We start from the raw sequence: 19544 nt of genomic DNA, 5'->3' as shown, positions 1-19544 counted from the left end.
CCTACGTTTGGATAATAGCACTTAAAATAAGGAGAAAGGGAATCTTTGTTAGAGGTGGTCCCCCAGGGATCACCTGTATCACCAGCAGAGGGTGAAGTGTGTCATTGTGGTTGCATTTTGTAAAGTTACTTCTGTGGATATAAAGAGTGGATATAAAGAGTGCCTGACTGTTAGTTTTCCATTCCTTCCTTGTGAGTTTTGTTCTTGATGAGAGCAAAGCAAGTTCTCTGTCTTGCCTGTAGCAGTTTATCTTGGTTACTCTTCAGTACCTTGGTTAGTCTTCACCTACAGATTATAATATACTGACTAGTAAGGGGATAGAGTTTTAAATAGAGTTTTAAAATACAGAATTCTATGGAGAAAAAAAAAATAAATCTGAGGCTCTATAAAATAGTATTCTGCAGTCTATTGCTAATGCCCAGAAGTTAGGTGTTAACAAAGCCATCTCCTGCAAATATAAATGCAGTGTTGTGAACTATTTTTAGTTGTCAGGAGATACCATGCTAAATGACCCTGACTTTTTTATTATTTATGCTTTGAGCAGTAAAGATTTTTTTCAGGTCTCTGGCCATTTTGGCTCTTACATTATCATGTGCTCAGCCAGAGGCAAGAGTCCCGCTCAGACTACTGATCTAATTCTTTATTCATCATCTAGATAAATAAAGAGCGGTTCCTATGTGTGCAGGGTCTGGCTCGTATGGGGTTAATAATGCTGTGCCAGATGAGGCGATGCTTAGCGGGAAAAGCAGAATGGCACTTTTCAAAAGCAAGCCCTCTGCAGAGACTTGCTGGGAATTGGTCTGCTGGTGGCAAGTGACTGCTTTTGTATGACTTAGAATCACTGAATCATAGAATATACCAAGTTGGAAGGGACCCATAAGGATCATGGAGTCCAACTCCTGGCACCACACAGGTCTACCCAAAAATTCAGACCATGTGACTAAGTGCACAGTCCAAATGCTTCTTAAACTCCACCAGGCTTGGTGCCATGACTGCTTCACTGGGGAGCTTGTGCCAGCGCACGACAACCCTCTCGGTGAAGAACCTCTTCCTGATATCCAGTCTAAACCTCCCCTGTCACAGCTTGACACCATTCCCATGGGTCCTATCACTGGTCACTGAAGAGAACAGATTGGCGCCTGCCCCTCCACTTCCCTTGTGAGGAAGCTGTAGACTGCGATGAGGTCTCCCCTCAGCCTCCTCTTTTCCAGGCTGAACAGGCCAAGTAACCTCAGCCTCTCCTCATACATCTTCCCTGCTAGGCCCTTCACCATCTTTGTAGCCCTCCTCTGGACACTCTCCAACAGTTTCTGTCCTTCACTTCTGGGTATCTATTTCTGTTGTTGCTTTCCTTCACATATTAGACTGTCTTTATTGCAACCCACTTATTTATTTATCTATTTCCTTGCTTTGCCCTTCCAATTCTCTCCCCATCGTGATGGATAGGGAGCAAGCAAGTGGCTGGCTGGGGGCTCACCATCCAAATGCGGTTGACCCATTGCGTTATGGCAGCAAAATAGCAATGACACCAATGCAAAATAGTCTCAGCACAATTTCTTTCAGTTGAGAAACTCTAAGCACAATCAGTAGCAAGGGGTTGAATGTTAAAATATTCTTAAAAATAAAACAAAATATTTATGAACATTTAATGGAAACCTAAATATTACATTAAACATAAGTATTACAGAGTACAGTTGACCTGGAATATGAAATCTTGCATTGTTCATATGACAAGATAAACCATTTTTTTTTCATTTATTTTTCTGTTCTTGAGGCCTAAATGCTGCTGACGTCTCTTCTGAGGTTGGCCATAGAGCATGCTGTGAGAAAGATTGGGTTCACCTGTTTTGGCTGTTCTACAGATCAGGTAACACAGTATCTTTCTAAGCCTTTGTAATAAAAAATCAAATGCTTGGGCTTCATCAGATGGTTCTTCATACATGGATTGTCTCAAATCTCTGTAGGCAGACATAATAACAGCTTGGAAGAGATTGATCAAAAGACAGATCATCACAAACATGAAAGAGGCTAGGAAGAGACCACCCAGGAACCTGTTGGAACGAAAGTCAGTATCTCTGAAAGCTAAAACACAGTAAGAGAACACAGACTGAGCTGAGTGAATGATGCTACTGTAATTGTCATCATGCTGGCCAAACACAAGGTAGCCGAAAGCCATAAATACAAAGAAGTACACCATCACCACAAAAGCCATAGAAAATATTCCGGGAAGAGCTGCCATGATTAATCGCTGTGCCAGACGCACATCATAAAAGAATTGAGAATATTTTAGAGTTCTCAAAACTACAAGAAATGCCAAGAAGCCCGTAGTATTCCTTAAAATCTGATCTACATGAGAAACTGCATGAAAAGGAATGAAATCATTTGGGTGAAGTAAGTAGAACTTCACTATATCAGCTCCCATCTTAAACTTTAGGACCCTTAAAAGAACAAAAAGGAACAATGTTGATACTAAGCCAAAATTAATTAAGTTGGAAGGGCTTTTAATATATTTTTTCCTTTGCACAATGATGTAAAGGCCATCTGTGATGTAAATGAACAGAAAGGCAACAAAAACAACAAAGAGTAATTGTTGACCTTTTGTTTGCTGATGAAAAATAGGGAGTGCAAAAGAGTGTATTGACAAACTTGGCTTTATGGTCCCCAGTTGAGAAAGTTCAAATATGACTGAGATACTGCAGAAAAGCTGCACATCGGAGTTAAATGTAGTTAATTCAATGATCAGAGCCCATGTATTTTCATCGATCCAATGGCTCTTTTGCAGCAAATCCAGCCTTGCTGTGGAATTACGTCTTCCTTCTTCGGGGAAAAAGTAAAAGGTGTAACCTCCGGATCCGTATGTGCGCAAATTGCCAGATGAGTAATAACTCCACGGAGTTTTGTTTGGCTGGTAAGTAAACCCAAGCCAACTGCTGGCATCCTTGGAAACAGACTGGTTGGAAATCTTTGACCAACTGCCAGCGTAGTCACCTTTCTCTTCAGTGTCCCTGCCGTATTTGTGAAGACAGTGGCTTTCACTGATCACAAATTTATTTACAAAGCTATGAGGATGGAAACATTTTTTCTCAGTCTGTTTAGCCCGTATTTGCCTCATCCTAGGCAAACCAATGATTTTGGACCAGCTCTCAGGAAGGAAGGAAGGCTGAATGTTGTTGTGGATCAAGGGCAAGAAGACATCATTCATCCACATGTAAATATCTTCTATCTTGTCCACAGGGGAGAGTCTGGGAGAGAACTGGTTCTGAATAAATTGGTTGTTGTGAAAAATGTTGTTGTTCTCACTGGAATAGGCAAAATGTAATACCAGAGCTAAAAAAACAAGGTGGCTAATGAAATCTCGTATGAAAACAAAAGCCTTGGCTTTAATTTTTGCCCTTTTCAGCATCTTTGCAATTTCATCAGCTTCTAAAGGCTTATACTGCTTGGTGCCTCTGATTTGGGCAAGTTTCAAGTGCTTCTCCCTCGTCTCATCTTCACTCAGTGTTTCCTTGTCCAGCTTTATCTCAGAATAATTTTCCTGAGTTAACCACGGAATGTTTGCACAGTATTTAGGACGAACTGTATTCAAAGCTGAGTAACAAACGATTTTTAGGACAGAAAGGAAAAACACATTCTGAATAAAGGAGGCTGCCGATGCTAAAAGCCACTCCATGGAAGTCTGGTAGCCGTAAGACAAACCATACAGTACAATGAAAAATGATGATACACCAGTTACAGCTATAACCAATGCCCACGAGAGATAGACGCACCACCAACAAAAAACCACCTGTGGCGTCTTGCGAAAAGGCCTGGAGGTGACACTTAGCGGCTTGCTTTCTTTCAGAAAGTTGCCACCTTCTTCTGCAGAGTTTTTATTGAAACTGGAATTGGGTGGTAGCCCTCTCTGCAAGGCCTGAGCCTTTGGAGGGGAATTCTTTTTGGCAGTCTGCTCCTCAGCTCCAGTTGCATCGGCATCTCTTTCAGAAATGGGGGAGTGGCTCCAGTTCTGGGGAGCTCCTCGATTGCTCATCCTTCGGTGAGGCAGTGGGCCCTGTGCATTGCTGGGGCCAGGAAAGTTCTCCAGGGGATTATTATTCCCGGATTGTGATGAAGTTTCTGAGAGGTACCGTTTTTGCAAAGGTTCCTTCCCGTTCTTAAGCCTTCCAGAAAGGAGGGGTGGACTGCCGGTTGGGTCCTTCTGGGAATACTTAAATAAGGCAATGATAAGCATCTCCACAGGTATCGTAACCAAAGCACATTCAATCCCTATTATTATTGATCTCAAGTACCTCAAGTGTATTGGAGATTGCTCTTCCTTGTCAGCATTAAAGAACATAATGTTAACGAGCAGGTTTAATAATAAGATCGTTAAACATGAAGATAACCTTTGGAGCCTGGTGAAAGTGCCAGTGGGAAAGCGAGCAAAAATCGAGAGCCACAGATGGCCCTCTGTCAGACCATTGGAGAGATGGATCAAAAAGCAGTCCTTTCTGGGTAGGGGATCTTTGGGGTTTGTGACAAAGAATGTCCTTTCCAGTAAGCCATCTCCCTTGTCGAGAGAAAGCCACTTCCTGCACATAAATAGCCAGGTCTTCCGAGTGGACGTGTTTTCAACTTTGGCTCTGCTTAAGAACCATCCAGGAGATGGGCCCCTGTTATTGTGCCAGACCCTGAAGGCGCAGATGTCTCCTAAGTCCTCCCTAGTTGTCAAGAGAAAGCGGTCAGTGCTTCCTTGACGGAAAGAAGGAACCTGGGGGTGCCGTAAGCAGTGGACATCGCTTGTGCCGTTCTGACCAATGAGCTGGAGAAAAACGTCAGCTTTGGTTCCAGCTCCCCAGCGACTGCCTGTGTACAAGGTGACCAAAAAGCTCTCTTTGTCCAAGGGGTCGTTGTCAGGCAGAACTATAATCTTGTCTTTGCTGGCCCTGTCAGCCCTGTCTTTTTGTATGGCCCAGAGGGACAAGAGCAAGTAGGCTGCAAAAATGAAGAGCACCGTTAAAAGTGTCACAGGGTTTTTAGGGATGTCTGCTATGAGCGTTTTCTCCAGGTCCACTGTGTTGGGGGTAACTATTACTTTGGCTGCCAGGAACCTGATGTCAAATGTGGATGTATTTGAGGCCACACGGACTGACAGGCTTCTTTGACTCTGCTTCATCTTGCAGATGCAGTGTACCCTCTGCCAGTCAGTCAAGGGGCCAAGCCTGCACAGGTCTTCCCTCCATTGACTTCGAACTCCACCCAGAAACAAGCACTGGTCACTGAAAATGTTGATGCTCACCAGCCCCGTGGTTGGATACCTTGTAAGGTAGGGCGTCAGCAAGACAATGGAGATGTTCTGACTGTCGGCACCACTTCCTTGAGCTGCGGCTTTCAGCAGTGACTCTGGGAGACAGATAACGTAAGGAGCCTTGATGTTACAGTCCGCATTAGCCGTCTTGGTTTTGCTTGCAACTGTCGGCATATCAGGAAAAGCATCAAAAGAGGCTATGGGAAAAGCCTGAGTGACGTTTGTGCCCGTAAACACTACCACCTGGAAGGTCACTTTTAATTTCGTCAGGATCTGGATGTAGATGATCTTGGTATTTCTGTTCACTTCAAGACTAAATCCTCCAGTAGTGTAGGTTTCTGTTCTATCGGGTCCCACTGCTAATCGAAAAGTTGCTGATTCAGTATCCTTCCTTGCGATAAGAATGTCCGCTTCTTCAGGCAGGATCCCTTGCAGATCCCCGTTAGCCTTGGTCTCTGCCATCTTGAAGCCCAAGACAGTTGTTGCGATTTCCGATGTGTAACCTAGCCATGGGAAAGGATTCTCATCAAACTCAAAAACCGCAGTGGAAATGACAGCGTTGCGGGGCAGACTTGAATTCTGTCCTTTCTGCAGTGTTGGATAGAAACAATTCCTGCAGGTTTCTGTGGCTGAGAACGCATTGGTGACATTCCAGTTTTCATCCTTCTTCAAAGTGATGTTCCAGTTTTTTGTTTCCATGACAGTGTCTGTCTCTCCGGGGACTTTGCCCTGGAAAACTATCTCTGTTAAGTTTTCCACGATGGAGAAGACTTGCGTGACTCCACCAACATTGACATTCCTGCGAGGCAGAAGAGCAGCCCTCATGATGTTGGACAAGCACCTTAGTATTCCGCTGGTCTGAATTTCTATTTGTTCAGACCAGTGGCTCTCATTCCTCTGTACTTTCAGCACTCTCGTTACTTCGGTCAGTTTTGTAATGGCAATCTCCTGTGAACGAATGTTCACTTCCTCTGGTTCCTCTGTGACTTGAAAAAGGGAGGCAACTACTTGGTTGATTTCCATCATGCTCTCTACCGAAATATTTACAGCTGTTTTAATCAGGCTTTCCCGAAACTGAGCCTTGGGTATCTGGATTGTTGGTGCAGCTTTAATATAGTTGAGGACCGAGGCTGCAAGATAAGCCAAGTAACCAGCATTAAAATAGTCTCCGGTCTGCAGATAAGCTGTCATGGGCGCGCTTAAACCGCTCACTGAGGCAAGCATTTCATGGAAGACGACAGCTAGTGGTCGACTCTTCACAGGGTTCTCCACTCGGATATATAAGCTCACCTGGGTAAATGCCCCGAGAGAATCACTGACCTGAACATACAGGGTCAAAGTAGACTTCCGAGAGGGCACGCCAACTGGCAGGAAAGACGGAGGAGTTCTAGGCTGATAGCCAACGTACAGAATGATGCCAAAAGTGTTTTCCTCCACCGAGCTTATTTTGGCGGTCTGGGATACATCGGAAGCTACTATTACTTTGTATGTCAGAGGTAAGTTGCTGTCAGAAAATCCATTGCACTGGACAACAAATTTAGTCTGAAAGGCTGTACCCCGGTGTGGGCTGATGCTGCACGTCCCGGCCCTGGGAGGAGAATTCACTCTGAACACGTATCTGTAGAGTGATGACCCACCGCCCCGAGTGGTCACTTTTAAGAGCAGCGTGTACGACTGATGCGCAGCATTTGTAAAAGTCAGAGCATGTATAGAGAGGAAAGGACCAGACCTGCCCGTTGAAGTTCTGGAAGACCAGTCAAAGCGGATTTCGGTAGAGTTTTCCAAACAAAGGGACCAGAGGTAGACCGGCTGGCTCTTTGTCGGACAGTTCAGGCATTTTCCCGACAACGTAAACCTCTCCGTCGGAATGACAGCGCCGCCACAGTTCTCCAGGCACGCCACGGCCAGAAGAGGAGGGGAGCCAGGCCTCACGTCTACGGTCTGCTTGGCATAGCTCTTTCTACTGTCCTTCTGGATGACCAGACGGAAGTGGTATGCAGCGTTTCCTGGGAGGAATTCTGGTGGCACTGCCTGAACAGAACCCGTAGGTGTTGGCCATTTCAAGTCCCTCTGGGAGCGATGACATTTCTGTCCTGCACTGACTTGCATGGTCTCATAGTCCGACACCTTTTTAGTGCAGTACCAAGTAAACGCGATTCCCTCAAGCGGCTCCTGCGAATCAGGGTCGTAGGACGCGGAGCCATCAAGAGTCCAGCGATCCGAGAAACCCACCGTCCGGTACGTGCCTCCGGCGATATTCGCCACCAGATCACTTCTCTCAATCTGAAGGAAAACTCTGTCCGTGCGACTGAAGTGTCTTTTAGCCCCAATAACATCCACTCGAGCAGTAAAATACACCTGATACATGCCGTAATTCAGAGTACAGCCGGGGACAGTTAGCTGTACCGTGTCCACGCCGTGCAGGAAGGACACGTTTAAAGGTTTCTCCCAGTCCGGATTCGTTTTCATGTCCGGAACAGCATAGAATATCCACTCCGGCTTTATAGACAAGCTGAGGCTGCAGTCCACCAGCACTCTGGCATACAGGTAGAAAGTCATGCCCCTTTTCTGATGGATGACAGACGTGTGAAGAGGCTTTTGAATTACGACGGAGTTTAGCTTACAGGCTGCTGCCTGCCGAAGCACTGCCATTTCCACTGTTCCCGGGGTGCTGTTACTGACCGCGAGCCTCAGGAGACCTGGCACGAGCCCCCTCGGGGCGCCGCTCCCTTCTGCCACAAGCCCTGCCTCTTCTTCGGGGTGGAAGGCTGGCGCAGCACGACGAGCCAGCCGTGGCGCACCTCCTCCGTGATCGCCGCACATGTCCGTGCTGTTGAGGACAGCACGTCTGGGCAGCATCACGACGCTGATGTTGCGGTGCAGACACCTGGGTGCCGCGCACAGGCTGGACGAGCACTGCACCGTGATGAGGCCAGAGGCTGCGGGCAGAGGAGCGTGCCCGGGCCGCGGGAGGCCTGTGTGCAGCGTCACCTGCCCTGCCCAGCCCGAGGTGCTCCTCGCCCGGGCCGAGTTGAGGTACCAGAGGCAGCGAGGCGGGGCTGGCGGCCGCGTCCCTCCCTTCTCGGCCTCGGGCCCCGCTCCTGGGGCCGGCTGGTAGCGCAGCGTCACGGTGCCGGTCTCCGGGCACGCGACGCAGCCCCGGGCGTCGTGCCCTCGGGAGACGCGGCCGTGGGGGCCCGGGCAGCTGAGCAGCAGCGGCGGCGGCTGCAGGCGGGGAGCAGGGGCCGGCAGGGCTCGGAGGAACGAGCCGAGCAGCGGGAGGAGGAGCGCGGGGCGCAGGGGCATGGCGGCGGCGCCCCGAGGGCCCCGGGCAGCACCGGCGCTGCGGACGGCAGGGCGGCAGCTGGCCGGGGGGCCCCAACCGCCGGCGGGGACTAACGGCCACGGCTCGGAACCCGCCCCGCGGAGCCCGGCCCCCGCCCCCCGGCCCCGGCGGCAGGGCAGGGCCGGGCAGGGCCGGGCAGGGCCAGGGAGCCGCCGGGCTGCCGAGGCGCCCCGGGGCGGCCGGGCCCCGCGTGGCCGGCGGCAGCAGCAGCAGCAGCAGCAGCGGGCCCCGGCGGCGGCCCCGGGGGCTCGGCAGCGAGCGCGGCCGGCGGGATGAGCGGCCCCGGCCCGGCCCCGCCGCCGGCGGCCCCGCCCGCCCCTGCCGCGGCCCCTCTTCCTTTATGAGCTTCTTGAAGGTAGAATCGGAGAATCAGTAGGGCTGGAAAAGACCTCCAAGTTTTTCTGGTCCGACCATCCCCCTACCACCACTGTCACCCACTAAACCATGTCCCCAAGCACCACGTCCAGCCTTTCCTTGAACACCCCCAGGGACAGTGACGCCACCACCTCCCTGGGCAACCCATCCCAGTGCCTGACTGCTCTTTCTGAGTAGAAATGTCTCCTCGTTTCCAATATGAACCTTCCCTGGCACAACCTGAGGCCATTCCCTCTGGTCCTATCACTGGTTATCTGTGAGAAGAGGCTGACCCCCAGCTCTCCACACCTTCCTTTCAGGTAGCTGTAGACAGCAATGAGGTCTCCCCTGAGCCTCCTCTTCCCCTGTCAGCCCTGTCTTTTTGCATGGCCCAGAGGGACAATGGCAAGTAGGCTGCAAGAATGAAGAGCACCGTTAAAAGTGTCACAGGGTTTTTAGGGATGTCTGCTATGAGCATTTTCTCCAGGTCCACCATGTTGGGGGTAACTATTACTTTGGCTGCCAGGAACCAGATGTTGAATGTGGATTTATTTGAGGCCACATGGACTGATGGGCTTCCACAACTCTCCGTCATCTTGCAGATGCACTGTTCCCTTTGCCAGTCTCTCGCAGAGCCAAGCCTGCAGATGTCTCTGGCGATATTTGCCACCAGACTAGTTCTCTGGGGCAGAGGAGTACTTGTTGGTGAGAGGCCTGTCTGCAGCATGCCCTGCCCTACCCAGCGAGAGGTGCTCCTCACCCAGGCCGAGTTCAGGTACCAGGTGCAGCATGGTGCAGCTGGTGGCTGCATCTCTTTCCTCTCAGCCTCTGGTCTTGCTCCTGGACCCAGGTGGTAGTGCATCACCCTGGTGCTGCTCCCCCGGCACGTGACGCAGCCCTGGGTGTTGTGCTGTTGGGAGACATTTCCAAGAGTGTCCAGGAAGGTGAGCAGCAGGGGTGGTGGCTGCAGGTGGAGAGAGGAAGCTCGCAGGGCTTGGTGGAACAAGCCGAGCAGCGGAAGGAGGAGAAGAGGGCACGGAGGCATGTCAGCAATGACCAGAAGGTCCTGAGGGAGCTCTGGCATTACAGTGCTACCTGCAAGTGGGAGCCAGCTGAGGAGTCCCAACTGTTAGTGGGTGCCCTTGGAGATCAGAATGTGCTCCATGGAGACCAGGACCTAACCCCCTCCTCCCCGGCACAGCTGGCAAGGGGGCCTGGTGTGGGGGCCTGGTGCAGGTGCCATCATTGTCCCTTGGGCGGCAGCTGCCCAGTCCTGGGCTGCCTTGGCCCTGGTGTGCTGGGGCAGGCAGGACAGCTGCCCGCCAGCAGACGTGGCTGCCATTCCCCGTGAGCTGGAGTTCCCATCTCCTCCTCAGCAGCCAGATGGTTTTTCTTCACTCTCACTCTGTCTGTCCTTCCCCACCACCCAGAATATCCCCTAATATGTTTGAGCATGACTTCTCACAGTGCACCTGCAGGCATGTCTGCCCAGCCTGAGCCCCACACAAAGCCTTTGGAGCGGACTGCTCATTGCTGTTGCAGAACAGACAGCGCAGAAAGAAGGCCAGGCTGGGAGCAGCAAGGGGCAAGGTGAGCAGCCATGCTGTCAGCGTGGAGTCTCCAGATGACGGGGGTGAGTCTTGGGCTTTCCTGACTCCCCTTGGCCCTCAGCCCTGCAGCTCTGCTCTCAGAGCTGGCCTGCCTGGCCCCTACCATGCTGTGGCCACCGTGCCTGGGCCCAGTCCCGCAGCAGCAAGTGGGTCCTAGTGCGAGAAGCTGCAGGGGGTGTCATGGCAGCAGGGACACTGCTAGAAGGGAAGAGTCAGCAGGAAAGCAGCAGCAAGGGCAAGGCTTTGGTCTGGCCCAAAAGAGAAAAGGCAAAGCAGGAAAAGGAGTGGAGGCAATGGCACTCTCCTCCAGGAAGCCTGGCAGCGGGCAGTCTGTTCTGGGTTTAGGGAGAAGAATGAGGGGAAATGAGTGCAAGAAGCAGCAGAGCCAACGTGTGTGAAAAGGGAAGGTGATGGCTGCTTTACAAGCTCTTCGTCTGCCTTGTACCTACTCAGCTCTCCTGGATTTCCTTCAGTCACAGATTCGTATGCCAGTGCACACAAGCCCCAAGACCTGAGTGTCCCCAGCAGTCTGTGCAGGATCACTTGTTTATGACCCAGGGGACAATGGGTGCTGCTCTCATGTGCACCCATTGGCTCTTAGGTTCTTCATTGGCAACAACGGATGAGGTTTGGGCAAGTTTTTTCTATTTTTTAGGTGTGCTCATCTGTTAATCATAGAATTAAAGAACGGCTTGGCTTGGAATGGACCTTAAAGATCATGTGGTTCCAACCCCCTGCCATGAGCAGGAATGCCACCCAGTAGCTGAGGTTGCCCAGCCTCATCCAGTCTTGGTCTTGAACACCTTCCAGGATGGGGCATCCACAACCCCTCTGGGCAACCTGTTGTCTGTGCCTCAGCACCCTCTGAGTGAAGAATTCCCTCCTAACATCTAACTCTCCCTTCTTTTAGTTTAAAACTATTCCCCCTTGTCCTGTTATTATCTGCCCAAGTAAAAAATTGCTCTCCATCTTTTTACAAGCCCCCTTTAAAGTACTGAAAAGCCATAAGGAAATCTCCCTGGAGCCTTTTCTTTTTAGGCTGACCATCCTCAGCTCTCTCAGCCTTTCTTCATAGGAGAGGTGCTCCAGCCCTCTGTGCATCCTTGTGGCCCTCCTCTGGACCCGCTCCAACAGCCCCACATCCTTATGGTGCTGGGGGCCCCAGAGCCGGTTGTGGCACTCCAAGTGGGGCCTCACAAGGCAGAGCAGAAGGGGACAATCCCCTCCCTTGACCTGCTGCTGGCCACCCTTCTGCTGCTGCAGCCCAGGATGCAGTTGGCCTTCTGGGCTTTGCAAGCACATACTGCTGGCTCATGATGAGCTTTTGGTCCACCAGAACCTCCAAGTCCTTCTCCACAGGGCTGCTCTCAGTGAGTTCTTCTCCCAGTCTGTCATGTCTGGGATTGTACCGACCCAGGTGCAGCACCTTGCACTTGGCCTTGCTGAACCACACTAGGTTAATGTGGGCCATTTCTCAAGCTTGTCCAGGTCCCTTTGGATGGCATCCCTTCCTTCTCTTGTATTGACTTCACCCCTCAGCTTGGTGTCATCTGCAAACTTGCTGAGGTGACTCAATCCCACTGTCAATGTCATTGATAAAGATATTCAACAGTACCAGTCCCAAGACAGACCCTTGAGGGACACCACTCATCACCAGCCTCTGCCTTGACTTAGAGCCATTTTCCACCACTCTCTGGGTGCAGCCTTCAAGCCAATTCCTTACCCACTAAATGGTCCACCCTTTACATCCATCTCTCTGCAACACAGAGATCAGGATGTCATGTGGGCCTGTGTGAAAGGCCTCAGGGAAGTCCAGGTAGATGACGTGGGTGTGTTTTCCCTTGTCAACTGCTGCAATCACTCCATCACCACCAGAAGGCCACCAGACCTGTCAGGCACAATTTGCCCTTGGTGACGCTGTGCTGGCTGTCTTGGATCATCTGCTCGTCCTGCACATGCCTTGATATTGCTTCCAGGAGGGTCTGTTCCATGAAATTCTGCTGTGTAGTGGGTGGTTTGTCCAGTCCGTTGTCCTGGTGAGCTAACAGGAGCCGAGGTGAAACGGTGCAGCCTTGCTGCTATCCTGCTGTTGTCAGTGTGAGAGTCTTCTGGTGAGGAGTGAGCTATGCTGCAGCCTTGTGAGGGCAGAGGCTTTCCAGGCTGGATGGAAACTGCACGTACCTGAACCAGATGAGCTGGGAGCCGTGTCCTTAGGGATGAATGCTGGCCTTCTTTCAGCCCTAGCTGATGTTCATGCCCAAATGTTTTCATTCCTATGAGCCTTGGCATCAACAGAACTCCTCCAAATGGGATCACCTTTTCTCCTTGGGCTGACTGGGGCTGATGTGCTAAACCGGCGGTGGCCTGGAGAACTGCTTCAAGCAGAAATTGGTTTTGAAGCCTGGTGAGGAGAGTGGTCCGTGGCCTATTTGTGGGGGTCCTTGCAAGGTAGTCTGTAACTGGCAGGCCTGACTTTAAGGCCTTCTTGGCATTTTCCTTGATGCTGTTTCTGAATGTAGTGTGAGTTGTAAAGCAAACTTGTAACGTTCTATTCTGGTCTCGTCTCCCAGGCTTGTAAAGTGAACACTTGAGTACTAGAAGTGTTGGGATGTGAGTCTTTAAGCCAATCAGTGAGAGAAAAGAAAGCAGTTTTGAGCACTGTTGGAAAAGATGTCTTTGCGAGGCTCCCTAAAAGTTTTGACAACTACGGCATTAGTTAGGTGAGTAAATTGGGAAGGAAAGCCCCTGACGTAGTGAGGTGACCAATGTGGTGGTTGTGTGGCCATCCTGTTTAGGAAAAGGCAGTATTGCTTCTGTATATAGAAACCTGGGGTCTTCCTTTCCCGTGTCACTGTTTCATATGAGGTGTATCTTCAGCAGAGGAACCAGCTCAAATTTGTGTGCAGGGAGTGAAGTGTGGTCCTCACCTTGTAAGGTATATAGCCTTTCAAATTCTACAATTTATAATTTTTGGTTCTTTTTCCCCACTGCTAACCCAACAAATTGAGTCTTCAGATGTACATACAGCTGCACAAGAGATTTGCGTAGCTGCTCACTTTGTCTTTGCAGCTCTTCCCTTCTTTGAAACAGAAGAAAACAAAACAAATATAAATAAACACACACAAAAAGCAAAGGCCATAGCTGAAAAACATCAAAACATCGCCACTTTTTGAACTCTGTCATCTCAGTGTGTGAAATCCTCTGTTTCTTATCTGTTTGTTGTGGAGGCCTGGCAGGATTCTGGACTTGGCTCGTCCAGTGCCAGCACCGAATCCTCTCAACTGCTTGATGCTGCGCTGACCCAGGTATGATGAAAAATGGGGTCTGAAGGGACTTGTGGATAAACCAGTCTTTGGTGTTGCTGACTGTTACATTCCTTACCAGCTGAAGGATTAGACAAAAGCTGTACTGAGTTTTGTTTCATGAGGAAGGCACGTGTAAGCAATCACTGTGTGTGTTCAGGTATGTGCATTGGTTCTTTCCGGCAGCATGTGTGTTGGTTAGCTACTGGTTTTCAAGTCTGTCAGGTAAGATGTGGTCTCAGAGATGTTATGCTCTCCCCCGTGTTCTGAAAATAGGCAGCTGAGGAGGGTGGAGGGAATCTGAGTGTCGAGCTGAAACATAGAGTGGGGGCTGCGGTCAGTTCCCAACGCTTTGTCTCCACTGCTCCTTCATGGTCACTCCCTGCCTGTGCTCCCCGTGGGGTCCCTCCCATGGGATGCCGTCCTTCCCGAAATGCTCCTGTGGGACTTCCCACAGGCAGCAGCTCTCCAAGAACTGCTCCCACATGGCTCTGTACCACAGGGTCCATCCCCCAGGAGCAAACTACTCCAGCATGGGCCCCCCACAGGTAGGCGGCAGCTTCCCCCAAACCCCTTGCTCCTGCGTGGGCTCCTCTCCACAGGCTACAGCTCCGGCCCGGGGCCTGCTCCTGCGGGGGCTCTCCATGGGCTGCAGCCTCCTCCAGGCAACATAAACCTGCTCCACCGTGGGCTCCTCCACGGGCTGCAGCGTGGAGATCTGCTCCATGTGGGACCCATGGGCTGCAGGGGGACAGCCTGCTCCACCAGGAGCCTCTCCACAGGCCGCAGGGGAACTGCTGCTCCAAGCCTGGAGCACCTCCTGCCCTCCTGCTGCACTGACCTTGGGGTCCGCAGGGCTGATTCTCACTCCTCTCTCCCAGCTGCTGTTTTGCAGCAGTTGTTTCCCTTTAATAAATCTGCTCCCACAGATGCACAACCAACATCCCTCACTGGATCAGCTCTGGCCAGGGGTGGGTCCCTTTGGAGCTGTGTGCAACTGGCTCTGATCTGACATGGGGCAGCAGCTGGGCTTTGCTCATGGAGGCCACTCCTCTACCCACCCGTGCTCCCAAGCCCTTGCCATGTAAACCCAATACAGTTGCACGAGTATGTAGGGGTGTTAGTGTTATTTTATAGTAAGCCCCTCACTTTTTCTATCAGAGGAGAAGCCTGATTTTTCTTGATAGTAGGAGTAGAATGTAACTTCATGAATCATGTATGTCATTAATCAGTGGGTAATGTGCTTTGTTGTTGATGCATTTTGTAAAGCAAGAGGATAATCTCTCTCAGATGACTGGAGAGATGGATCAAAAAGCAGTCCTTTCTGGGTAGGGGATCTTTGGGGTTTGTGACAAAGAATGTCTTTACCAGTAAGCCATCTCCCCTGTTGAGAGAAAGCCACTTCCTGCACATAAATAGCCAGGTCTTCCGAGTGGACGTGTTTTCAACTTTGACTCTGCTTAAGAACCATCCAGGAGATGGGCCCCTGTTATTGTGTCAGACCCTGAAGGCGCAGAAGTCCTCCCTAGTTGTCAAGAGAAAGCGGTCAGTGCTTCCTTGACGGAAAGAAGGAACCTGGGGGTGCCGTAAGCAGTGGACATCGCTTGTGCCGTTCTGACGAATGAGCTGGAGAAAAACGTCAGCTTTGGTTCCAGCTCCCCAGCGACTTCCTGTGTACAAGGTGACCAAAAAGCTGTCTTTGTCCAAGGGGTCGCTGTCAGGCAGAACTTTAATCTTGTCTTTGCTGGCCCTGTCAGCCCTGTCTTTTTGCATGGCCCAGAGGGACAAGAGCAAGTAGGCTGCAAGAATGAAGAGTACCGTTAAAAGTGTCACAGGGTTTTTAGGGATGTCTGTATCAGTGGTCTTTCCAGGTTTATCGTGTTGGGGGTAACTATTACTTTGGCTGCCAAGAACCTGATGTCAAATGTGGATGTATTTGAGGCCACACGGACTGACAGGCTTCTTTGACTCTGCTTCATCTTGCAGATGCAGTGTACCCTCTGCCAGTCAGTCAAGGGGCCAAGCCTGCACAGGTCTTCCCTCCATTGACTTCGAACTCCACCCAGAAACAAGCACTGGTCACTGAAAATGTTGATGCTCACCAGCCCCGTGGTTGGATACCTTGTAAGGTAGGGCGTCAGCAAGACAATGGAGATGTTCTGACTGTCGGCACCACTTCCTTGAGCTGCGGCTTTCAGCAGTGACTCTGGGGACAGATAACATAAGGAGCCCTGATGTTAAAATCTGCATTAGTCCAGGATATGCCTTTGGTGATATCCAATGAGGAGGTGGTTTTAGTGATCTCTGATGAGGAGACTACACAACCTCTCTGGGCTACTTGTGCCAGTGCTCTGTCACCTGCACAGCACGGAAGGGTTCCTGATGTTCAGAGGGAACCTCCTGTCTGCCAGTTTGTGCACACTGCCTCTTGTCCCCTGGCACTGCGCAGTGCTGGGAAGAGCCTGACTCCATCTTCTTTGCACCCTCCAGGTATAAATATCCTTCAGGTACTTATAGACATTGATGAGATCTCTCTGAGACTCTGCAGAGTCCCGGCCCTCTCAGCCTCTCTTTACAGGAGGGGTGCTCTAGTCCCTTCATCAGCCTCATGTCCCTTTGTTGGACTTGCTCCAGCATATCCACATCTCTTTTATTGGGGGGCCCAGAGCTGGACATAGTGCTCTAGATGTGGCCTCACCAGTGCTGAGCAGAGGAAAAGGATCACCTCCCTTGACCTGCTGGTAATACTTAACCTAGTGCAACCCAGGATAGCACTGGCCATCTTTGTGACAAATACACACTGCCTGCTCATATTCTACTTGGTTTCCACCAGGATGCCCAGGTCCTTTTCTGCCACACGGCTTTCCAGCTGGGCAGCCTCCAGCATATAGTGGTACATGAGGTTGCTTCTCCCCAGATGCAAGGCTTCATGCTTCTCCTTGTTGAACTTCATGAGTAGTGCAGCCAATACAAGAGAACAAGAACTTCCTGTCAGACTGTTTCTTCAGATCCCTCATCCAATTTCCTCCAGATGGCAGCATGACCCTGTGGTTAATCAGCCACTCCTAGCAGTCCCAAAACTTGCTGGGGGCACCCTCTTCTGCATGATCCAGATCATTAATGAAGATATTAAGTGGGATTGGGCCCAGTAGTAACCCCTGGGGTACCTCATTAGTTACTGATCTCCAGCTGGACTTTGTGCCACTGATCACACTGCTCTGGGCCTGGCCATCCAGGCAGTTTTCGATCACCTCACTGCCCATCAGGCCAATAACATCGGGAGCTTGTGTAGGAGTATTTTACAGGAGACAGCATAAAAAGCCTTGCTGAAGTCCAGGCAGAATATATCCACTGCTTTCTCTTCATCCAACGGACCAGGCATTTCACCATGTGAGTTTATAAAGCTGGTCAAGCCTGACTTCCTCTTGGTGCATCCATGCTGACTGCTCTTGATTTTCTTGTCATTTGTGTGCTTGGAAATAGTTTCCTGGGTTAGTTGCTCCATCACTTTCCCAAAGTTTGAGATTAGGCTGACAGGCCTATAGTTCCCTGCCTCGTCCTTCCTGTCTTTCTTGAAGATAGGGGTGACATTTGCTTTTCTCTGGTCTTCAGGCACTTCCCCAGTTGCCATGAATGATCAAAGATTATTGTGAGTGGCCTTGCAAGGTGAGCAGCCAACTCCCTCCACACTTGGTGGTGCATGGCATCAGGACCCACGGACTCTGGAATGCTCACTTCGCTGAAGTATTCCCTGACCTGATCCTCTTCCACTCAGGGTACATCTTCCTTGCTCCAGCTGTTCCCCTGGACTCTGTGACCTGGCATTCCTGACGGCTGGTCTTGCTAGTGCAGACAGCAGCCAAGGCGGCATGAAGGAGAAAGGTTTAGGGTTATGGTAAGGGTTAAAGTTAGGGCTAGGGTTAGGACTAGGGATGAGGTTAGGTTTAGGGTTAGGGTCAGGGTCAGGGTTAGGTTTAGAAGAGCCTCCTCTTCTCCAGGCTGAACAGTTCCCTCAGCCATTCCTCATATGAATTGTTCTCCAGACCCCTCACCAGCTTTGTTGCCCTTCTCTGGACTTGCTTGAGTACCTCAATGTCCTTCATGTAGTGAAGGGCCCAAAACTGAACGCAGTACTCGAGGTGTGGCCTTGAAGTGATCCTCTTCCCTGGAGAACTGATCTGCAGGCAAATATCACCAAAGGCATATCCTCACAGAACCACAGAATTTCTGGGTTGGAAGAGACCTCAAGATCATCGAGTCCAACCTCTGACCTAACACTAACAGTCCCCACTAAACCATATCCCTAAGCTCTACATCTAAACATCTTTTGAAGACCTCCAGGGATGGTGACTCCACCACTTCCCTGGACAGCCTGTTCCAATGTCTAACAACCCTTTCGGTAAAGAAGTTCTTCCTAACATCCAACCTAAAACTCCCCTGGTGCAACTTTAGCCCATTCCCTCGTCCTGTCACCAGGCATGTGGGAGAACAGACCAACCCCCACCTCGCTACAGCCTCCTTTAAGGTACCTGTAGAGAGCCTCCTTTTCTCCAGGCTGAACAAGCCCAGCTCCCTCATCCACTCCTCATAGGACTTGTTCTCCGGGCCCCTCAACAGCTTCGTCGCCCTTCTCTGGACTTGCTTGAGCACCTCGATGTCCTTCCTGTAGCGAGGGGCCCAAAACTGAACACAGTACTCGAGGTGTGGCCTCACCAGAGCCGAGTACAGGGGGACAATCACTTCCCTAGCCCTGCTGGCCACACTGCTTCTTATACAAGCCAGGATGCTGTTGGCCTTCTTGGCCACCTGGGCACACTGCTGGATCATATTCAGCCAACTATCAACCATCACTCCCAGGTCCTTCTCTGCCAGGCAGCTCTCCAACCGTTCCTCTCCCAGCCTGGAGCTCTGCTTAGGTTTATTGCGCCCCAGGTGCAGGACCCGGCACTTGGCCTTGTTGAACTTCATGCAGTTGACCTCAGCCCATCGGTGCAGCCTATCCAGATCCTCCTGCAGAGCCTTCCTACCCTCCAGCAGATCGACACACGCACCTAACTTGGTGTCATCTGTGAACTTACTGAGGGTGCACTCAATGCCCTCATCCAGATCATCGATGAAGATATTAAAGAGGACCGGCCCCAGCACCAAGCCCTGGGAAACGCCACTAGTAACTGGCCTCCAACTGGATTTGACTCCATTTACCACGACTCTTTGGGCCCGGCTATCCAGCCAGTTTCTAACCCAACGAAGCGTGCGCCAGTCCAAGCCAAGAGCAGCCAGTTTCTTGAGGAGAATGCTGTGGGAGACGGTGTCAAAAGCCTTGCTGAAGTCAAGGTAGACCATATCCACAGCCTTTCCCTCATCCACCCAGCGCGTCACTTTGTCATAGAAGGAGATCAGGTTCGTCAAGCAGGACCTGCCTTTCATAAACCCATGCTGACTGGGCCTGATCGCCTGCTTGCCCTGCAAGTGCCGCATGATGACTCTCAAGAGAATCTGCTCCATGAGCTTCCCTGGCACTGAGGTCAAACTGACAGGCCTATAGTTCCCCGGCTCTGCCCTCCAGCCCTTCTTTTAGATGGGCATCACGTTTGCTAGCCGCCAGTCAACTGGGACCTCCCCTGATAGCCAGGACTGCTGATAAATGA

General features: G+C 50.9%; 1 pseudogene across 1 annotated transcript; it reads right to left on the bottom strand.

The window, feature by feature from the left end:
• Window positions 1–1632: 1632 nt before the first annotated feature.
• On the bottom strand, window positions 1633–8847 carry LOC311445790 (polycystin family receptor for egg jelly pseudogene; annotated as a pseudogene). Its single transcript has one exon. The product of its transcript is annotated as a polycystin family receptor for egg jelly pseudogene (transcript).
• Window positions 8848–19544: the final 10697 nt, after the last annotated feature.

The sequence above is a fragment of the Aythya ferina genome (genome assembly GCF_964211825.1).
Source record: "Aythya ferina genome assembly, chromosome: 1".
Lineage (NCBI taxonomy): Eukaryota > Metazoa > Chordata > Aves > Anseriformes > Anatidae > Aythya > Aythya ferina.
The sequence above is the reverse complement of the archived record's forward strand: the minus strand, read 5'-3'. Positions and strand labels throughout refer to the sequence as shown.